At 38.0% G+C, this 19905-nt stretch overlaps 1 protein-coding gene across 1 annotated transcript in view; it reads left to right on the plus strand.

Moving 5' to 3' along the window:
* The first annotated feature begins 17350 nt into the window (after nucleotides 1-17350).
* nlgn2a (neuroligin 2a) overlaps nucleotides 17351-19905 on the plus strand; it is a 199665-nt gene continuing 197110 nt past the window's right edge. Inside the window, exon 1 of the mRNA XM_053492131.1 lies at nucleotides 17351-17676. The gene's annotated coding sequence lies outside the window, so the exon portion shown is untranslated. The remainder of the gene's footprint in view (nucleotides 17677-19905) is intronic.

Here is a 19905-nt window from a genome sequence, read left to right on the forward strand (position 1 = left end):
CATGCCATGGGTGCAAAATTGGATTGGGATCTCCAGAGTTTGAAGGCCAGGCAAGCAGTCTTGCCCAGACCCTGTCCACCATGCTGGACCCCATGCATGGTGGGCTGTGGTCCACTGGGTGTTTTGGTGCCTTTTTATTGACTCGTGTTTTTTTTTTTTTTTTTGCAATTTATACCAGACTGACTTTTCTGCTGGATTGGACTGGACAGGTTGTCCATTGCTCCCTTATGGGCATGGGTAACTCTTGGGTGCCCTTGATCCTGTCATCAGGTTTAATAATTGATAACAAATGTTAATGTTATAGCTGATATATGTATATAGGGTACAGTACACAGCTATATAACAAGTATCTTGTGTATGAAAGTAAAATTTTAAAATAAAAGTATGCCTCTAGTAGGATAGGGTCTGCCCACATGTTATTTGGTACATCGAGCAATTAATTCTTCCTAACCTGCAGGTTTTTCCGTTGTTTCTGTGTCGGTAACTTATGGGCCTGGTTGCCAGCCTGATGCCTGATTGTATCTGAGCGCTTTGTGGTGAAGGACCCTACTTAAAAGTCCAACAGTGGTAGCCCAGTGGGATTAGGGCCCAAACTGGGGACCTCCTGATAAGCAGTAAAACTCCTTAACCACTGACCTGCCTCTGCCTCATGCCTCTGTTAAGCTATGTGAAACTGTAATATAAGTGTTATGTTGTATATGTAAATGACTTGCATTTCTATTTAAATTACAGAACCCACACTGTCCACTCCACTTACCATTCTTGTTAACTGAAGATTGAGGCTAAGTGCTTGAGCAACATTCTTATTTAACCCCACACATATCCACCTGATTTATTTTATGGTCCATGGTTTAACTTGTTTTAAATTTTCCTAAGCTTAATGCATAATTTGTCATTTCTCATTTCTCACTAATATGCCTGTGTAATCAGTTCTCGCCGACTATAATGTGTGGCAGGAAAACAAACACAACAGAATTACAAGCTAAATAACAATGAAGCTAACAAATAAATATGAATAAATGTAGATAACTACTAGAGTCAGTGCTACATGGTTGAAATGCAGATGAGTCGATTTGATAATCTGTGAAATTGCAGAGTCTTTTTTCTGTGAAACGTGTTTGTGTTAGACTGAATTAATGTGCATGTCACCTTTTACACGTTGGCTTACGTGACTCATGAGGAGACGTGAGGTGAAGAGTGAATGGCGCGTTATTGCATAAGAGGGAAGACAAATGATAGAACCTACAAAAGCTACAGAGGGAAATAAAACAGAAAAGGGGGACGAGAGTGACAGAGCTAACCGGCGCAACTGGTTTAAGATTGTATATCAAACTGGCCTCCATTCAAGCTGCACGTGTGTGAGGGAGCAACATGTCCTTCAATGCATTATTACAGGCTGAGAACAACTCCCTTCAAGAAAATAATGAAATATCTACATTTTTCTCTTGCAGAGATCTTTATGAGTCTCCTGTCATGAATAAAACATCAACTACAGGGTTTCATTCTCAGTCGGACACAGCACACGCACACACACACGCACACACAAACAGAACATTCAGCCCTATTCATAACCATTATGTATGGAACGTACAGAAGAATAGTATGAGAAATATCCGTAGAGTAACACTTCTCATTCTAGCTGTCTCAATTCTTCATTTAAACTGCAATCCAGGCAACTTCATTACCTGCCGTGGGTGTGTTAGGAACAGGGATTTTTGTTCCTACTATAAGAACTCCTACTATTATAATAAAGTCTATTTTGTACTCATTTCAGGATACTTACTCACAATATACTCATATGAGTACATATGAGTTTCGTATGAACATCTGTTCAACATGTTTTAAATCACATGTATGAACGTACATGTTTCAGAGAAAGAACTTGTTTGCTATTGCCCGTCCTTGTTGGTAGCTTTTGTATGAGAGCTGGCTGGTGAAAGGTGACGGACAGGGGTGGGTTAGCTCAGTGGTTAAGCTTTTGAACTATCGATCAGATGGTCCTGGGTTCATACCCAGCATCCCAAATTGCTGCTGTTGCCAGCCAACCTTCAACTGCTCAGATAGATAATGAGATAAAATGTAAGTTGCTCTGGATAAAGGGTATCTGCCAAATGTTGTGAATGTACAACAGACAGATGGCAAAATTAGAGTAGAAACATCTGTAAATAGCGTTATGTTATATCTTTTATCTCAACGTGGTGCTCATGTCGGTTGTGGGAGCTGGCAATACTGTACACCCTGAATGTGAAACCAGACCATTTTACTTTTAAACTTTCACTTCCTGTATTTTTTGTTTTCTTTTTTACATTTAAATCGATTACCAGATTCTCTTTTGCTTTCCTTCCATAGTACTACACATCTCCTCTCTATAGTCTTACTTTCCACTGAGGGTAGGTGGGCACAATTACTGCCTGTCAACTTAAGCTTCTCCAGCTGAGTCAATCTACTCCGTACCAGAGCCCAGAGCTCAGATGACATCAGTTAACAGCAGATGCCAAGGGAGTGTGAGACTGTGAACGCACACGCGTGCACACACGCTACATCCCATTAGTACCAGACTTAGCAATCTGTCTCTGATCACACAGACGAGAGACAGCAAGAGAGTAAGAGAAGAGAGAGAGAGAGAGTGAGAGAGAGTGAGTGTTAGAGAGAGAGAGATAAAGAGGGAGAGAGAAAGAAGTAGAGCGATGGCAGTCTTCGTTGCCCCCGGCGACTGCCTGTGTTCCTCTGCCAGTGCCAGGTGGTAGCCGTACACAGATGCCCGTTCACTCGACTGGCAGCAGATTGACACAGAGGTCACTGCTTCTTAATTAAGATTTAAGTGAGAGCGAAAACATTTGCTTGCTCTGTCAGACATCCCAGGAAGAAGTCCTGAGGTGCTTTTGAATGTGCTTGAGTTGCCTAAATTTCCTATTTTGCTACAGTGGAGCTCTGTTCTGCAGCCGTATGCTGTAGCAGGATGTTATTAACAGTTTTGAGTTGCCATGAATAAACCTCACTGAACAAATTTTTTCTCTGCTCCACTGCTTTGTCGTATACAGGTATGATAAAAAAAAAAAAAAATCCATAACATAATATATTAAATATTTCAATTTACTGGATATCATAACAACACAATGGGTGGTTTGAATTCAGTTCAATTTATTTGAAATGTATTTGTAAAGTATAGTGCTTTTAACAATGGGCATTGTCGCAAAGCAGGTTTACAGAAATAAACAATGAATAGAAATTGAAAAAAAATGTAGGGGAAAAAAACAGTATAAGGTATTAGAATGAGTTTGTCCTGATGAGAAAACCAGTAGGAAGAAACCTTGTGATTATCCAGACTCAAAAAGGAACTCATCCTCATTTGGGTGATATCAGACAGTGCAAGCATAAATCAATCCATGCTAAATCTGTGTGCTTAAAGGTTAAAAGTTCAATTATATAACAGACAAGGTGTTCGAGTTCATATAAAGTCCACGTTCGCTGATGGAGACTCAGGTGCAAAACTGTCATTTCATTTCTGCAGCTATTGAGCAACTGCAGTTACAACCCATCACAGAAAAAAACTTCCCACATCAGCCCAAACTATCTTCATAGTCCTCATTCACCACACACATCCCCAAGCAGACCACATAGGGACTTCCTCAGCAGCAGGTAGATGATATCTAGTCTGTCTGAATGATACTCGCCTTGAATACTAGAGTCTGTACCCCGTATTGTATAGCACTGGGGAGCCTCAGAGTCTCAGTATTGTGTTGATTTCCAATCACATGTTCTTCCTGTACCATGTTTGCAGTATTTCCAGCATAGGCTCCAGAGCTACTGTGATCTAAAGCAAACATTACTTCTTTTGTGCTGTATGCATCTGTTTGCAAATTAGGTGACAGGATCTCTTTGTCCTTATTAAAGTTATTGAATTGTTTTAGATCACAGCAATGTTGAATTCTCTGTAATTGCAAAGTTCCTCCTGCAAGGCTTTAAACTGTTTAGCTCATTCTAATACCTATTGTTTCTATAGTAACAGTTCATTCACTTGCACTTAATAGCAGATACTCTGGCAAACATTTTTGTGAGGAGTCTTTTTTTTAAAGTTTGCAAGAAGAGCATTAAAGTAAAGCTGTTTCTTAAAGGCGATGCATGTCTACACACTTCTGCCTATACTATTGACACTCTGCAGAAACTTTATTTCGAGGTGTTAAAGCGTCCCCCCCTTTAGTCCTGATCTTGCACCATCTGACTTTCACCTTTTTAATCCCCCAAAATCAGGCCTTCATCTTGAGGATGAGGATTCCGATGAAGAAGTGAAGACAGCGGTGCATTCATAGCTCGCAGTTCAGTCTAAAACATTTTTTAATAAGGGAACACGAAAGCTTTTTGACAGATGGATAAAGTGCATTGAAAAGCAGGGAGATTATGGCCAAAAATATGTATTTGTCTTTTTCTAATTTAATTACAAAAAAATTCTCCAGCCAGACAGCAATTTACCCCAGACAACTTCTGGTATGTCATCCAAAGGAAGATGGAAACCATCAAACAAAGCTGAGCTGTTTGCTTTTTTATTATTATTTTTTTATTTTTTGCAAAAAGAGTGGTATAAAGTTATCCAACAGCAATGTGAAAAACCGGTAGAGAGCATGCCAAAACACACAAAAGATGCAATTGCAAATCAGGGTTATTCCACTAAATACTGATTTCTTGCCAAAGAATTAAATGCCAAAGCATTACCATAATTTGTTTACAAATTATTTGAATTTTGTTTTATTTAAGTTATTAAAGCTCTGCAGATACTGCATGATCTTGGGTTATTTTGATCTATTGTAATGTCACTTGCTTTAAATATATACACAGTAAATAACAATAATTATATTTTGAATACAGGAGAAATATTGTTAGTTCACAAAAAATTTAACAAAACAATTTCACCAATACATACAGTACAGTACACCTGTAAGAAAAAAAAACATAAGAAATTGATTCTTTTGCAGTGGTCTCTTTATTATTTTTTTTCAGAGCTGTATATACAGTATATACTCATACAGTATATATACACTACCATTCAAAATTTTTAGAACACTTGCAAATTTCTTTGTTTTTGTTTAGTGATTTATTTTCTACATTCTACAACAATACTGGGAATTACAAAACTATAAAATAACACATATGGAATTAGGTAATTACGTAACAACAGTTGTTATTTTAAGACACAGAGGTCAGCCTTTCTGTAATAGTTCTTGCAAGAACAGTATTGTCAAGTGCATTTTCAAAAATCAGTCAAGCACCATAATGAAACTGGCTCTCATAAGGGCCATCCCAGGAGGGCGAGACCAAAACCTACCTCTGCCACAGACAAGAAGTTCATTTAGAGTTATCAGCCTGAAAAATGACCAATTAACAGCACCTCAGATTATAGGCGTTATGAAGTCTTTACAGAGCATAAGTAGCAGACACATCTCAATATCAACTGTTCAAAGGAGATTAATGCTTTTTTGGACGACTTCAGCATTCCTTTACAATGTAGAAAGAAATAAAAAACAGGAACCATCGTGGAGTTAGAAAGTGACCCCAAACTTTTGAATGGTAGTGTATGTATATATATATATGTGTGTGTGTGTGTGTGTGTGTGTGTGTGTGTGTGTGTGTGTGGCTACTGGCATGTTACTGAAAAGTGGAAACTGGAAGACCGAGGAAACCCACGTGAAAGCGAAAGACAGTAGTTCAAAATCAGGATCAGACCACAGACCTGGAAGGTGTGAAACTGCAGCACAACCTGTTAGCAGATCGTGATACCCTTGAAGCATTTCAGTAGAGAATAAAGTGAGATTTAGTCTGGTTCCTTCCACCACAGATATCTTCCTGCAGCACCTCAGGAGTGTTGAATAGGCAGTGAACTATATTAGGGCATTCAAGTCAAACCAGGACTTTTGATGCTGTAGTACTGTATAACAACTACAGTTATGAAAGTAAAAACTTGCCTTTATTTCTCTATATAATCCCCTACACTGCTACACTAATGCACCTATCCCAGTGTTTGACTAAGGCTTGGATACTTCCAAGGAAGTTTTCAACATGCCATATCTATGATTAGACTGCATGCTGTGTGTCCCGGGAAATACTTTAATGGCCCAAGCATGTGGAATTGGCTTGGAGAGAGGTCAGGACTGTACTGTCCAGTAATGTGAAAGTGGTGTTTGTGAAAAAAATACAGTTCCCACAAACACATTATCCTTTTAAATCTTTTACTGTGATTACTATGATTTTCATAATCGGAAATAATCTTTTTTTTTTTTTTTTTTTTACCTTTTTTTTTTTTTTACTTTTTTATTATTATTATTATTTTTTACCTTTTAACCTTAAGTCCAAATTTGGCATGAACACCCCTCATACAGTTGGCACAATGTTTTCAGTATTTTATACAGTACATCTCATGTTATATGGTTGACAGCAGACAATGCCAGATTGTCCTATCCATGCACTATGTAAGTTCTGTATTGCCCTACAAATTACTCAAGGCCTCTCTCAAGTCAAAGCGAATCTCACTGTTGACAATTTTAATGAGCAGATGAAGCAAAACTATCCTCAGTAAAAATGAGTTAAAACAAAAATCATGTCAGCTTGTGTTCTCTCCTTTCCAAGTCCTTGTTCCAAGAGTCCTATTCTTGATTTCAGAAAATAACAGTTACGTTAATGTGTTAACTTAGAGTATATCAGTGCAACTTGCAGTATTAAGGACTAAAAGAATTAAGAGAGAAGATGGAAGTAATCATAGATTATCATAGATGTTCTTTTCTCCAAATTGTCATTTAACGTGACTTCTGCCAAAATAGACTTTTACAGGGAAAAGCTGGAAGCCTCTGCACATGATCCTGGCACAATATCTTCTCTTCACTACTCAACCCACAGGCTCCTACTGCTCCATCCTCTCTGACTGCTGATGCCTTCACCACATTCTTTTTCCCACGGGAAAATTGCAGCAATCTGCCAGACCTTTGCTCCCAACCCAACCCCTACAGCAGAATTTCAGGACCTTCCCTCCCCTTAGCAGAATTCTCCAACCTGTCAACTGTTAAGATTCAGCACAGCATCTCGCCCTCCAATCTCACCACCTGTTCATTAGACCCAATCGCATTCACAGTGCACCATCTTACACCACCATCTTACAGGGAAGACATGAATCTAGACTTTCTTCTGTTCTGGCAACTAAGTGGTGGAATGAACGTCATCTAGATGGCTGTACAGTTGAGTCTTTGACAATTTTAAAATGACGACTTAAGATGTATCTGTTTCTTCAGTACTCCTCAGTCTCTCCCCCCACCCAAAAGAAAAATTTAATTAAAATCACAGCAGTGTTTGACTGATGGTACTTAATTATCAATTATTTATTGCATTACATAAACACCAATGGGCCAAAAAGCTTTCATATGCACATGAATAAAATAAAACTTGAGCTTTCCAGCAGCCAGTTTATAAGTGTGATAGCACTCCTAACAAAATTATTTTTTTAAACAATACATTGATGCTCTTGTTTCCCAGGCATGGTTTACTTACAACACTGGACTGCTGCAAGATGCAATGCAATAGATTAACATTGATTATTGATTAAATATTAAATTTAAAATATTGATTAGCTGTGCATTACATGGATACACATCTATCAGTAAATTATCACTATTAAGTGAGCGTATAACATTTCAAAATATATCAAATTAAATGGCCACGATGCAGCTGATATAATGAATTGTAGTATTACAGTATATATAATTTATAGGTAAACCGTACATTTACAGTGTAGTGGGAGCACTGAGTTTTCAGGTGTGATTACTGTATTTGGTGCAATGGCAAATAGTTAACTTGACACACAGGTCAGGTAGGAGGACCCCTTTGGCAGACGTTGTTGAGAGCCCCAGTGAAGTCAGGACTGGCTTTGAGTACAGAAATGTGAATAATTTGTTTTATCCGCAGTACATTTATTGTATTAGATTTCCCAGATGTTCTCTTATTACTAAAAATGTTTATGTGCATTTAGGGCGAAAGGGGGAAAGTTTGCATTTTCCTTCCTAAACGCAATATACACTAATTAAACATTTTATTGGGAACACCTGTACACCTGCTCATTCATGCTGTTATTCATTTATCAGCCAGTCATGTGACACCAGTGCACTGCATTAAACCATACAAAGCAGGTTACATCCATACACAACTGTCTCCCGGTGTCCACTGTAGAGTCCTGTTTTTGGCTAACAAGAATGCAATCCAGTGTGGCTTTCTGTTGTTGTAGTTAATTCCACAAAAGATTTCACCTATTGTGCATTCTGAGCAGAGGTGTCAAATCCAGGTGCCATGAGTAAATATCATGAGCCATGAGTATATCAAAATACTGGGGAGGACTTTTACTCATGGCACCTGGATTTGACACCTCTGATTCTGAGATGCTCTCTGCTCATCATGAGTGTACAGAGTGGTTATCTAAGTACCACTGATTACCACTGAGGACCACATCAATGAGTAGATTTTTTTTATGCATAAAAAGCCCAGGAAGTCAGTTTACGCAGGGGACTCATATTCCTAAATTTAAGATTTGTACCTGCATGATTTCATAAAACCTAATAAAGTGGCTGGCTAGCATATGTTCTAATAACTTGCAATTTCTTTTAAGAAAGGCAGCTTAAAAATGCTAACACTGAAAAACCTGATTTGGGCAATGTTAGCAGCATTTCCTGCATTTGTGCTTTAACCAAAAGCTGAAAAATCACGCTGTTCGTCACCAAGCCAACAGTTCAAATTTATGTCACCACAGGTCATGCTAACTATGACTTAGCACACAAATTCACATTGCACAAAAATGCCATATGCATCCTGCTGTCTAGCCTGAAAGTGTTTTGACACCAGCGCCTGCTCCTGTCTGATGTTCATAGTGGTGACAGGTGTCATGGTGCAGTTCAGATACAGCTTTGGAGATGCTGAGGGGGAGGCTGTCAGCTTGGCTTTATAATAAACAAAAGTGCTATCAGCAAGGCATTAAAAGATTTCCCTCAGTTTTGCTGTAGGATGGGGAGTATAATTCAGTTTCACGATTCTGTCAAACAGCCAAACACGGCCTCCTGTCGCGTGAAAAGAGATTTCTTCCCATATGCGAATAGCAAGGTGTAAATCTGCTGTGTACAAGAGATACCTGCACTGTGTATTTGTATGTGTGTGTGTGTGTGTGAAATGATCTGTAGGTGGGTTAAGGTGTGATTCTGGTAAAGGTGGCAATAGAGGTGTGAGAAAGTTCAGTATCATCTAGTTGTGGGAATAAAAAAAGAGAATAAGTGTTTCTTTGTATGAAAGGAAATGTGAGTGCCTTCACAGAATCCCACTCCTGCCTGCCTACAACATGAGTCACGAGCTCAGATTAACAAATATTACACTTCTAGCATCCAACCACCCAATATACAAGTTTTAAGTTTGAGCAGTACATGACTTACCTAACCTGTGTTTGAATCTTTTAAGTCAAAGTACTCCAGTGTTATTTGATTTATAATTAGTAGTTTATATGAAGTACATACTTCACATAATTAGTACTTTACATAAGTACACAGCATTATTATATCAATAGTTAAATTACAAGGTATATTTCAATGGTGTGTACAGTAAAACATCCCAGAAGAAAGGTAAATGTACAGCATCTGTATTTTTGTGTACAAAGTTTGGTCATTTTTAGCTTTGACTTCATGATGCGTTAATAGTGTTCTGGGTTTATAGTCTGCTGTGTGTGTTGGCGGATAAAAGTGTACATGTGTGTAAATCATCTTTTTTTCAGATCCTGGTGAGTGGACCACAGCGAAAAATCCTTCAAGAAACTTCAAAGCACCTTTTCACCGGTCACTTAACGAGAATGACATCAAACATAGATTCAGTCTGAGAAAGTAGGAAGTGCGAGAGAGAGAGCGAGGAGTGAAAAATAAGTGTGACTATGCTGGCTATCAGAATTCATTTCACCTAATGTACAGCTTAAATGAAACTCTGCTGGGCTTTATATGAAATACTTGCATAGAAGTGAATACAGAAAATATAATACGACTCATGCTTTTGCTGATAAATCATGCCTGTACCTGATTTATTACTTTTACTATACAGTAAGTACTCATGCATTTATATTTAGTAGATGTTTCTATTCAAATTGATGTTAATGGTTAAAATCTTTTCCAGGCTTAGAAAAGGGAAAGTAGGTGATGGTGATACAAAAGCCACATGATGAAAATCTCCACCAAGTAACCAGAAATAAGTATAAGATAGCTGTAAGAGGCAAAGAATTGTTAATAAGAAAATAAATAAATAAATAAACATGAGGGCTTGAATGACGTGTATCAATACAATATGGAATGATAAAAAAAAAAACTAGTAAAGGAGGTGTTCGAATCAAAGTGCATTAAATAACATATAAATTATATTCTTAATAAGATTAGATGTTATAAAAGGCCCAGGCCTTTTCAAAATGGTTGATATTTCTCTTTAGGGTGAATGTATCTATAAACAATATATCAATATATCTATATAAGGGGGCAGGGGTAGCTCGGGGGTGTTGGATTATTTAGCAAGGTCCTCTACTCCATGTATTCAGATACAATTGGGCATCAAGCTGGCAACCTGTCCACATAAATAACTGGCATACTGTAGAAACAATGACTATATCTTGCATGTTGCATTGGATTCAAATTCTGCTCTATCAAAAAGTTAAGCGGAATGTTACGGAGTCACCAGTTGGAATGTCCTCTTCTGACTGTTCTGGTCAAAACTAGTCATCTTCAACAAGCTCCCAGGTCAGAGTCTTTTTGTTTTCAGTCATTATTGAAGCATATCTCAGGCAGACGCACACATCCTCTGAGACCAAAGCTGATCCTGGCTCTGCCTCGGGCAGATGTTTAGATTGCTTGAACAGATTTAGATGCACCTGCTGCCCCGTAACTCAGTTCATATAAAGATGAAAGCAGCTAGCTCAAGTGTCTCTCCAGTTAAAGCTTGCCAGCATTACATTGAAATAAACTCAGGGTGATGCAAAACTGATGCCTTTGGTCTTTTCAGTTTATTGTCTTTGCATGAGTAGTTCAACATTATTTTGTGTTGTTAGTGTAGACTCCAAGCGGCACGGTGGCTTAGTGGTTAGCACTGTTGCCTTGTGTCTCCAGGTCCGGGTTCGATTCCTGTGTCCATGGAGTTTGCATGTTCTCCCTGTGCTTAGCGTGTTTCCTCTGGGTGCTCTGGTTCCCTCCCACAATCTAAAGACATGCAAATTAGGCTAACTGGCATTCCCAAATTGCCTGTAGTGTGTGAATGAGCATGTAAGTGTGTGTTCTGCGATGGATTGGCACCCTGTCCAGGGTATACCCCACCTTGTGCCCTAAGTTCCTGGGATAGCCTTTAGGCCCCTGTGACCCTATACACAGGATAAAGCGGTACAGACGATAATTGAGTGTAGATTTCATACAGGATTAAGAACGACAGCAAATATCTCCCCAGAACTAAAACATAAAAGGTAGAGCTTCAATAGGCCTTTGAATGAGGTGACATCTACATATCCATAACACAGAAAATAGACTAACAAATGCACACAACATTTGTTCATGTCTAGTTACAACGTGCAACTATTTTAGTAAAATTTTTATTTTGATTATTTATAATATTTAATATTAATCTGTATTAATAAAATATAAAACAGAAACTTCTGCTAAGAAGACTTAACAAAGATAAAAGCTAAGGCCCTGTTATAGATTAATAAAAATAAATGAAGAACATGATCATATTAAGGTGCTTTTATGAGATCTTATCAGTTTTACCATTAAAGCTGTTTCACTGCAGAACAGAATGTGCATGAGCATATGTATAGTAATGATACACTATAATACACTATCATAGAGTCTACCATTGTAGAGTCCGCAGGAGAACTTCCTCCATCCTAAAGGACCCCACTCATCCCGAGCACAGACTGTTCTCACCACTTCCCTCAGGCCGGAGATACAGAAGTGTGAGATGCACGACATATAGGCTAAAGAACTCATTCTTTCCCATTGTCACCATACTCCTAAATAGCTGACAGGAGTGTGCAATTATGGTCTTTTCAACTGTTTCCGACTACTGACACAGGTCCTGGATATTCATTAAAGACTTTGCACAATCATCTGCACAATAATAATCATGAACAATCATTTGCACAAACATCTTCACAATTTGCAATAACCATTGCATCTTTGCACACACACTGCGGACTTTCTTTTTTTACATACTGCGGACTTTACTAAACACTTGCATAATTTGCACACTATGTCTGTTTACAGTGCATATATGTGTATATATATTTTTTTATACTTTCATATTCTGGCTTTAATTCTATGTTTGATATATATATCGTTTTTTAAATATATACCTATTCTTTTATCCATTTTTTGTATTATTTTATTCAATTTATGCTTATTTTTTGTTTACTTAGTGGCATTCATTAGGGGGACAGCAAAGGAAAAATTTTATTGTATGGGGGGAACATGTTTCTTTACTGTGCATATGACAATAAAACTTGATATTACAGAAGGATATCCCACTCCAGAGAGTGTAATTGCAGTCAGCAAAAAAGACTTCCTGTAGCGTTGTTTCCAACAGTGAAGTATTCTCTTACTGAAAGTTACATTGGTAATTTAAGTCACAATTTATGTGTCATTATATTATGCATGCCATTTTCATTGATAAACTTTATAAACTAGAATGGAAGCACAAAAACTGAAAAACTAGATTTCAGATGGTGTTATTGCATATGCAAATTTATACAGCTGAAGCATTATTTGTATGATATATGTATACTGTACTGTATGTACATTTTTGATTATACCGAATAACAGAACATATAAAAGTTATGAGCATAAAAACCATATTTATTCCTCTATATAATTCCGTGCTACACTTTTCCCAGCGTTTCACAAATGCTTAGATACCATTAAGTTAAAAGATTTTCTCAGTATACTGAAACCATGATTGGACTGCCTACCTCATATCTAAAACACACCCAGAAATGCTTTTAATGGTCCAAACATGTGGAAATGGCTTGGAGCGAGGTTAGGACAGGGGATGTGGCAATAACTCCCAGCTGAGTTTCTGTTATGTTCAAGTGGTGTTTGTGAGTGATTGTGTGTTCAGTTCCAACAGACAAATGTGTCTCTTCTGAAAGTTGGCAACAAGTTATGAATCGATTTTCAAGGATCTGGTGTTACACTCACTGAATATTCACTGGAACCACTGCTTTGGGCTCCAAGCCAGAATCATCATTTATAGAAATTTGCTCCTTTTTAGAATGTTTGCAACAGTCAAATGTTTTACTGCAGCTAAATCTTGCTACCGTATTGTGCTTGAAGGCTTTTTTAAATGCTGATCAGTTTTATTCACAGGAAATTTCAAGTCCCGATATGACTTAAATGCCCCTTGTTCTTGGTAATAAACTTATTAGATGGATTTTGATTCTTACTTTTGATGTTCAAAAATGACTGAATCCATGATATTACTTTGTCCAGGCTCTGTAAATAAAGGCGAAATGCTCTGTTCTCTTTTTTCTTCTCTTCTGTCTCTCTGCCAGAATCAGGTTATTTAGGGTGATAATGGAACCACAGACCACACACAAATATCTCAAGGGTTAGATGGGCTATTAAAAAAAAAAAAACATCTGCCTGTTTGCCTGGCACTGTTTTATGAGACTCTTTGACAAATGGTCTACATGATTACTTGATTACTCTAGGCTGTGATTAATAATTTTACTCTAACTTCAATTTCACATAATTTTTGCTGATAATAGTGGGCCTGAGCCACATGAGCTACAATATCTATCTTTGTCACTGGTTTCAGAGGTGATAATTATTTTCATTTAAAATGAACGTTTCCTGCCCTGATTATAACTTATTTATAAATAGCTGCCAATTTCAGAAGGGATCCTATTAATCACTGCTGCTGTAATAGATGGAAGGTAACCTGTTTGCCTTTAAATATTAGGTTGATTGGAACTTAATAAATAATAAATACAATATGCATTTAGTGCAATTTCGTTTCCATTTTAATTGTAAAGTTTTCTTCCTGTGTTATGGAGTTTCCTTGTCAGTGTCACCTTTGGCTTGATCATTAAGTGGTCAAGACTCATTATTCGATCTTAAATGGGCAGGGGCAATTCTAGAGACTATTGGGGCCCTAGGCAAAAAAAAAAAAAAAATGCAGGGGGCTTCTCCAATCAGCATTCTTGACCATTGTCTTAGAAATTAGAAATAAGCTTGTCAGCCCTCAGGGGTCCTGTATAAGCAGTTGTCTTAGCAATTGACAAACAGTACCTCTGAGAAAGGGGGATGTAGTGCATGACAAGAATCACTGACTTGTAAATTTACATGGTAGTATTCACACTGATTGAATTACATAAATGTAGAGGTTAAAAGTGACATTCCTTCTTAATGCTTTGTGCAATTTTTTCATTATCATAGAAAATAAATAAAGAAAACAATTTTAATTAAATAATTTTCAGTAAGTACTTTATCTGGTCAGGGACAAGGTGAATTCAGAAAGTACAGTATCCTAGGAATACAGTACAGGGTCTGAATGGAAATAAACCCTGGATAGCATAACAATCCATCACAGGGCACCATGCCCACACATTCACACCAGTTGAGTGGCAGTTTAGTGTTGCCATTCAGCCTACTGGCCTTGTTTTTGAAGATGGAGAAACAGTCCTTGGTGTTTTTCCTCTGAGTACTCCAGTTTCTTCCCACAGTCCAAAAACAGCTTAGCAGATTAGGATAATTGGCGTCCCCAAAATTGCCTGTAGTGAGTGTATGTCCATAATAAGTGTGGAACCATGTCTAGGGCGTATCCTGCCTTGTACCCTACGTTTCCTGAGAAAAGCTACAGGTGCCCCGCAACCCTGTATACTGTAAGTGAATATAGCCCGCATAACTATCCCGTATACAGAAACACTTGAATTTCAAGCCGACCTAAGCAGTAGTGATGATAAGTCAACCAATAGCCTCAGAACGGCTTAATATGACATTTTAAATGTGCTTGATGAGTGAACGTAATCCTTATATTTAGCTCTTACAAGATCTCACAAGACCATATGATTTATGTAAATTTGTAACAAGGTGCTAAAATTGCAATGCTCGTAATGTTGCAGGCCAAATCAGTTTGCTAGCTGTAGTAGCGTTATCTAATATCCATATCGTCAGCTGATGTATTCTATGTTAGCTGCGGGGTACACTGCATTTTTAATGCAAGCTTTTTTTTTAAACTGTCAATGTGAAAAAGCAAGGGAAAAAGAGATGGTGAGCATGTCACATGGACACATTGCTGAAAAATCCAGCTATCAGCTGCCACAATACATGAGTTTCTGAATGGCTGATACAAATTCTACATCATAGTCATTTTTAAAGAAATGAACACAACAGTCAGACAATTAGGAAATCCCAGGAAGTGTGGAACAATTTAGTGAAATGATAAGGAAGCTGCAAAATAACTTACCAGTTAAAATGGTCTACCAGACTGATGAGCTCAGGCTGTGTGTCAGCTTTTACAGCTGATAGCTATTTTGATCCGGCTTTTATTTTAAATCATTATTTCTTTATTCCTTTTCAAAAGCAAGTCAGAGATAGGATTGTAAACCAAGATACAGTGGGTGCCAGAAATCTATGATCACATAGAAATTTTATTGTCTATGGTAACATTGTTTTTATTTTGTTTGTTTGGTTTTTCAACTGAAAGTAGATGCCCTAAATATTTAATATTCAAGATTTTGCACCAGGTCCCTATTTAAATTTAAGATATATAATATTGGTTGTTTCCATATTGTTATCTGCTTTGTACAAAAGGTCAGCTTTTCCTCATGCCTAATCTCTTATACTGTAGCACATACTCAGAAAACACTCTTATAAACTGCATCTAAAATGGATCATAAGGCTTTAAACAAATTTGTGGATGCCATTCGAGTGCACATTGTCATTAATGCTAAAGGGGGATGTTTAAAATACTAATAACTTTGAAATTCACGTAACCCACTTATAAGTTGCTGTCATTAACATACAGGTGTAACAATCCAACAGTTTGCTTGTGTCCAACCCATCCTCTGCACACAGCACAAACTTCATGCACAAGCAAAAGCCAGCACATAAACAATTTAAAAAAGGGAAAAACATTTCCTATCCAAAATCTATAAATCTCTTTCAAACAGGAAGAAAGCTGTATACTTTTACTGGAACAGCAAAATGATAAATTACAGTTTTGGTGTTTTTTTTACACAGTGACATATTACATGCTTTTCAATAGATTTCTCGTCTGGCATTTCTAAAAACCCAGTATATTATATTATATTATATTATATTATATTATATTATATTATATTATATTATATTATACTGTATATACATCCACCTCCACTGGATGGACTGGATATATAATATAATATAATATAATATAATATAATATAATATAATATAATATAATATAATATAATATACACAGACAGTATATATGGGACGTCCTTGGACCTCCTACATTGGTAAAGAATACACCCTTCTTACAAAAGTTACACCCTTGGTCAGTAATATTGCAAAATAGAAGCATGTTGACTCCTGCTCTCTGGACATTATTTGACTGAACCAAAAATACTAGTACTCATTTGTCATTCTGGTAGAGTACAGTATATATCCATACTGAATATGAAAGGGGTCAAAGTTTTAATTCTGATTATGGCTGTATTGCACATAATATGCCTTGGATAGTGCTTTCTTAAAATAATTATTATTGCCTGTAAAAAAAAAAAAGTGACAATCATCAGTGTGGGGTAAGAGCACGGTGCAATATTCTGTGCATGTGATAATCAGCAGAAGAAAAAGTGCGTATCGCTTTAACAACGGGTTTCTGACGTCACCCTGATGTGCATCATCCAGATGACGGAGTGAGAGAGAGAGAGAGAGAGAGAGAGAGACTCTCAGTTCATCCTCTGCATTTCGCCAGTCGCAGAGTGCCCGAGGAAACACGGTGCTTTATAAAAGGCAGGGCAGCTAGTGAGGTTATGTGCTAAGTGTGTGCGTTAACTCCAAGCCCTGGAGCCTGCAGGTTGGTATGCGAGCGTTGTCAAGGCGACAAGCTGGGGGGCGGGGCCTGGAGCATCATCTCAGAGAGCTGTAAGAGAGAGAGGGAGAGAGAGAGGGAGAGACGCGCAGCATCTGGTCCAGGCGCCGGAGCAGTACGCCTCCCATCAGACGGATGGACTGACATGCTGATGGATTTAACCAGATGAGTTCACACTAAAGAGACAGCTTGGGGGAAAAGAGTGAAAGAAACAAAACAAACAAACAAACAAAAACGATTTTCATCAGAGAGAAAACGCGGCGCTATTTTAAGCCCAGGAGACTGTGTGTTCAGAGGCGCTGCGTGCGGATGAAGAGATCAGACCCGGCTCTTCACTTTCGCCTTGTTTCCTGTCAGCCTCATCATCCAGGCTGTCTGTCTCTGCGGAGAGGATTCCTCACTGCCATCTCGACATCAGCAGCTCGTCGCGTATTAAAGCCATCTGATAGATGCTTGCAGTTAACGTGAGAATATTTGGAGTTTGACAGTCAAAGGAAAATCACAGGCGAGGGAAATACAGACAGACAGACAGACTGTCCAGTGATTTCTGTCATCTGATCTGCTCAATATCAGGTAAGAACATTTACATACTCTCTGGGTCTCACCATCACTGAAATTCATCAGCCCTTTTCATAGACTATATGATCTGACAATAATAATCCATCTAATTATTATTCATCTGTCACCATGGGGTTCATGTGTTGCACACACACACACACACACATATATATATATATATATATATATATATATATATATATATATATATAGATATATATATATAAACACCCCCAGGTTTGTGCCACACAGTGTTGAAGCAACACCTACAGGGTTGATTTTGACAGCCACGGTGCCAAATCAACACCGTCAGTGCTGAATTAACACCTACTGTGCCAAATTAACACCTGGGCCCAAATAGACACTGTAGGTGTTAATTCGACACAGGTTAGGCCTGCCATGTTCACAGCCACCTGCCCAACACAACTCAGCTCCTCTGCAATCTACTAAATTAGATGGCTGGCACGTCTGGATGCACTGCTTTTTTTTTTTTTTTAATGGCTTGGTGCTCCAATGTGGCTGAAGAAAATGAACATCACAATCATTAGACAATCTCCTTCAGTCTGTGTTGTGCCTGCTGTTGCTCTCTAGCTCTGCCGTTTTTTTTTTTACGCCTAACACACATATACATAATCAGATATTAAGGCTGAGTAATTGCTGCTTCTGAGATGCACTGGTGAGCAGTGTAGAACAGCAAACACACACACACACACACACACACACACACACACCACACAGGAAGAAAGGGCCACATTTATATGCTGTTCTGGTGTCTCCATTTCAAGTCAGAGTGGACGGTGGAATTCAGCAGAGACAAGAAGATCTCTGTTCGTTTGGTGGAGACACTGAGAAGTCCTGGTCTCTCTCTCTCTCTCTCTCTCTCTCTCTCTCTCTCTCTCTCTCTCTATTTCTTTCTCTCTGGCCCAAATAACAAATATGGATGGCACTCCGTGTCATTTGGGATTTTCGTAATAGATGGAACTGTCACTGTCCTTGTGACCACATGATCTTTCACCAAAGTACTTTTTCTACCGCTGAAACTTTTCTTGCCAGTCTTATTTATTTATTATTAATTTATTCACATGTATGTCAATGTATAATGTATTTAAACCTTCCGTACATTCAGAAAAAAAAAACTTTTAAAGTTTTAAATGTAAAGCAGCATGCAGTAATGTATGAGAAATAATATTTACAGCAACATATTGTTCTGTTCTCCTGCAGTTTTAAGACATTTGTATCCAAATATACAGCACACATTAAGTAATTCCAGTCAAAAGAGAATCCGATAAAGTTTTTTTTTTTTTTTTTTTTTTTTTACTAATGCATCCTTTTTATTTCAGTTCACTTAGGGACAAACATAAGATTATGTTACACAATATCACTTAAATGAACAGTTAAGTCAATGGGAACAACTGTGATACAATCAGTTTAAAGTATGCACAAGTGCTTTCGTGTGTGTGTTTGTGAGAGAGAGAGAGAGAGAGAGAGTGAGAGAGAGAAAGAGAGAGAGAGAGATCTATTGTAAGGTTGCCTGACATTGCCAATGCCTGGAGACCAGCGTTGTTCATTCCTACCGAAGCAGCAGATCGATGAGCTCTAACTGATCTGCAATGAGCTGATTAAACACAGGCAGACAGGTGGTCATGTCATTGAGAGGATTTTGTGCATGGTTGGTTGGTTGGTAGTGTGTGTGTGTGTGTGTGTGTGTGTGTGTGGTTGGGTTGGATCGGAAGGTGCACAGAAATTGAATCATAAGATCAAGTCTCAGGACTGATGTTTTTTTTGTGTGTAAATGAGGGATCATGTGCGACAAATGTCTTGCGTGAAATACAGTCCTTTGTGTTCTCTAGTTTTCCTTTTTTGTCTTCATTTTTGGCAGTGCAACACAGTCAAGTCGCATAATGGCTAGATTTTCAGCATATTATTATGTTTTTTAAGTGTCTGGTCAGTGCTAAAGTTCTGTAATGTGTTGGGAGCGTTAAATTATTGCTGGCCATTATGCAAATTCACTGCAGGCCTTTTAATGAGATTTGTATCCTCTAGGGTGTGTATCCTCTAAGTGTGATGTAGGACTGGGTTTCTGAGGCAACAAGTCTTCTAATCAATCTTCAGATTATTGGTAGATGTAAAATAGTATGTGTGTAAGGATGTAATGCATGTGTGTTTGAAGCTCACTCACTCATTGTCTGTACTGCTTTATCCTGTATTGAGGGTCGCAGGGGCCTGGAGGCTATCCCAGGAGAC

This window comes from Clarias gariepinus, chromosome 1 (assembly GCF_024256425.1).
Source record: "Clarias gariepinus isolate MV-2021 ecotype Netherlands chromosome 1, CGAR_prim_01v2, whole genome shotgun sequence".
Classification (NCBI taxonomy): Eukaryota; Metazoa; Chordata; class Actinopteri; order Siluriformes; family Clariidae; genus Clarias; species Clarias gariepinus.